The following is a 3,888-nucleotide window of genomic DNA, read 5'->3' as shown; positions in this document are numbered from 1 at the left end:
TTACTCTATTCCCAAGCAGAATATTCAGAAGGAAAAACACTTTGATATCTGTAAGAGTTATACTTCCAAGAAAAGTCTGTAAAAATGGTTAAAAAGATTTTCAAAATTATCTTTCTCACCGGGGGAGAGTTTACCTTGATCTCTCCTGCCCCCAAACATTCCTCAAAGCCTCTAGCTACCAGCCTAGCCTTAATCTTATTGGGCCAACCCAGATGGATCATTGCCATAAAAATCTATTTGAGTGACCAAGCAGATTGACCTCAGTCATCAACTTCTGGATATATGGGGAATTCTTTCCAAAGCTGTAACTCTTATTTAGCCTCTTTTATCATCCTGTCTTCCATTCAAACCCAATCATGGAGACTTCTATGTTCCTCCATTGCCAGGGAAGGCTTTCCATTACCCATGTTACATTGTGGAGGTGCTGGTGTTGGACTGGGATGGACAAAGTTAGAAATCACACAACACCAGGTTATAGTCCAACAAATTTATTTGAAAGTTCTAGTTTTCAGAGCGCTACTCCTTCGTCAGGTAGCTGTGGAGCAGGATCATAAAACACGGAATTTATAGCAAAAGATCACAGTGTCATGCAACTGAAACAATATATTGAACAAATCTGGATTCTATTTCCAAAGTAGGGCTTTATAAAATGTTACAATGACTGCCTGCAGATCATGTGCTTTTTCAATAAAATAGAATGTTTCTGCAATTACAATGCTGCAAATGCAAATTCACCTCACAGACTTATATGTGTGTGTATGCATGTGAGGGAGAGGGAGGGGGAGAGAGAGAGTGTGTGTACATGTGAGTGTGAGTATGTGTGAGAGTGTGTGTTTGCATGTGTGCGCGTGTGTGTGAGTGAGAGACTGTATAGTGTAGTGGGGTCTCCTGTAGTGTGACATGAACCCAAGGTCCCGGTTCACACACTTTTTTTAGATTAGATTAGATTAGATTAGATTATTTACAGTGTGGAAACAGGCCCTTCGGCCCAACAAGTCCCCTTCGGCCCAACAAGTCCACACCGACCCGCAACCCCCCATACCCCTACATTTACCCCTTACCTAACACTACAGGCAATTTAGCATGGCCAATTCACCTGACCTGCAGATCTTTGGACTGTAGGAGAAAACTGGAGCACCCGGAGGAAACCCACGCAGACACGGGGAGAACGTGCAAACTCCACACAATCAGTCGCCTGAGGCGGGAATTGAACCCGGGTCTCTGGCGCTGTGAGGCAGCAGTGCTAACCACTGTGCCACCATGCCGCCCACTTTACCAAGCACGCACACATGCGAACACACACACGCGCGCACACACACACATTCTCTCTCTCTCTCTACCCCCACTCCCTCACATACACGCATACACACATATAACTGTGTATTGGCCATGGGAAATGCAGGGTTACAGGGATAGGGTAGGCAATGGGTCTAGGTGGGATGCGCTTTGAAGGGTTGGAGGTTGACTCAATGGGATGAATGGCCTGCTTCCACACTGTAAGGATTCTAGGAATTCCTAATTCAAATTAAACCATTGGGAACGGCAGCATAACTGTGTTGGTTAGAATAATTTAGTTAGGTAATAAATTAGCTAGTCAGTTCAGCAGGGCACCAGTTCAGTTCAATTAGCTAGTCAGTTCAGCAGAGCAATGGTAATACGAATAATACATTTATCTGCTATTTCTTTACTTTCCGTTATCAATTCCCCTTTTCAGAATTCTGGAGACCAACATTTATCTTCACAAACAGAATGTTTCTTTTTAGAAGATTTTCAGCCCCTTGTGTTCCTTGCAAATTTACATTTTCATTTTCTTTGGTATGAATCATTTACTGTACTTCACACTATATTGCCATCTGTGCAAACTCCATCTTCTGTTTTATCAACATTCCAACAACAGAAACTCGAGATAATTTTAGTGAGTTAAATTAATTCATGGCATTTCTGAAAAGAAAGGTTTATAGTCTCTCTCTTCAGATAGACAAGGTGCAATTTTCCATCGGCTAATAAAGGGTGGACATGCATTTGGGATTGTGTCAATATAAAATAGCAGAGAAAGGCTATTATATGAACAAAGGTACAAAATCAATACAGTATGAAAAACAAACAAAATGTTACAGATGAATGACTTATTCTGTTGACATTCCTAATACTGCAATTTTGTTCTCTTTAAACCAGTTCAGCCTCAAAGGGGCAGCATGTTGGCTCAGTGGTTAGCACTGCTGCCCCAGGGTCCCAGGTTCAATTCCAGCCTCGGGTTACCGTCTGTGTGGAGTTTGCACATTCTCCCAGTGTCTGCATGGGTTTCTTCTGGGTGCTCTGGTTTCCTCCCATAGTTCAAAATGTGCAGGTCAGGTAGATTGGCCATGCTAAATTGCCCATAGTGTTAGGTGCATTAGTCAGAGGGGGGATGGGTTACTCTTCGGAGGGTCGGTGTGGACTGGTTGAGCCAAAGGGCCTGTTTCCACACCGTAGGGAATCTAATCTTTAAAAAAAATGTCAAAAGCCAATAAATAGTTTGCTTGGAGTTCAAGTATTGGCAATATGTACCAAACAAATTCATTTTGGAACACTGGTACAGTCACTGGATGTATTCTTGTACCATCTAGTGGTGGGGCAAGAAAACCTGTCAGAGCCCGACAGGCCCTACAGGGAAGGCTGTGGTCTAGTGCTGTTATTGCTGGACTAATCCAGAGATGAAGAGTGTGGTGCTGGAAAACCACAGCTGATCAGGCAACATCCAAGGAGCTGGAGAATTGATGTTTCGAGCATTAGCTCTTCATCAGGAATGTTCTGGGGACCTGGGTTTGAATCCCGCCATGGCAGGCAGTGGAATTTGCATTCAATAAAAATCTGGAATTAAGAGTCTCATGGTGACCATTGTCAATTGCTGGACAAACCCATCTAGATCACGAATGTCCTTTTGGGAAGGAAGCTGTCATCCTGGCCTACACATGACTCCAGACGCACGGCAATGTGGTTGACTCTTAACTACCCTCTGGGCAATTAGGGACAGGCAGTTAAGAGTCATGCCAGTGACGCCCTCATCCCGTGAATGAATAAAGAGAAAGAAAAGATTGATACAGCCACAAGAACTTGCATTTGTATAGCATCTTTATGGTAAACCATTCCCAACATTCTTTACAAGGAGACTATCAAACTCTTTGGCAAGTTAAAACAGATGCTCAAACACTTAGTCAAGAAAATGCAAAGCAATTCTGGGGCTTGGGAACTGAAGGCACAATGCCTATGGCGGATATTACCTGGGTTTGATTCCAGCCTCGGGTGACTGTCTGTGTGGAGTTTGCACGTTCTCCCCTTGTCTGCGTGGGTTACTTCCGGGTGCTCTGGTTTTCTCCCACAATCCAAAGATGTGCAAGTCAGGTGAATTGGCCATGCTAAATTGCCCATAGTGTTCAGGGATGTGTAGGTTAGGTGCACTAGTTATATGGAATGTAGAGTAATAGTGTAGGGGAATGGGTTTGGGTGGGATACTGTTCAGAGGGTTGGTATGGACTTGTTGGGCCAAATGGCCTGTTTCCACACTGTAGGGATTCCATGAATATATGGGAGACCAAAATTAGAGGAGCACAGATATCTCAGAAGGTTATAGAAATACGGGTGGAAGGGATTTGAAAAAAAAATTTAAACTCAACCAAGAGTCACATCAGCAAACATGGGAAGTTGGTGCATGTTTAAATCATGACTAAGTTTTGGAGGGTTTGAAATTTATGGAAGATGGAATTGGAAAAGCCAGTGAGTTATGTGGCGGAGCCGTCGATCAGAGATAAAAAGACATGATGAGTTTTTAGGCGGTGTATGTACGAGGAAGATGATGTGAAGGGGGAAGGAAGTAGTCTTAGCGATAGTGTGGATGCGGTTCAAAATTCA

Source organism: Chiloscyllium plagiosum, unplaced genomic scaffold, assembly GCF_037043375.1.
Source record: "Chiloscyllium plagiosum isolate Xiang-an unplaced genomic scaffold, Cpla_swu_hap1 HiC_scaffold_43, whole genome shotgun sequence".
Lineage (NCBI taxonomy): Eukaryota > Metazoa > Chordata > Chondrichthyes > Orectolobiformes > Hemiscylliidae > Chiloscyllium > Chiloscyllium plagiosum.
This window is presented reverse-complemented; position numbering follows the sequence as displayed.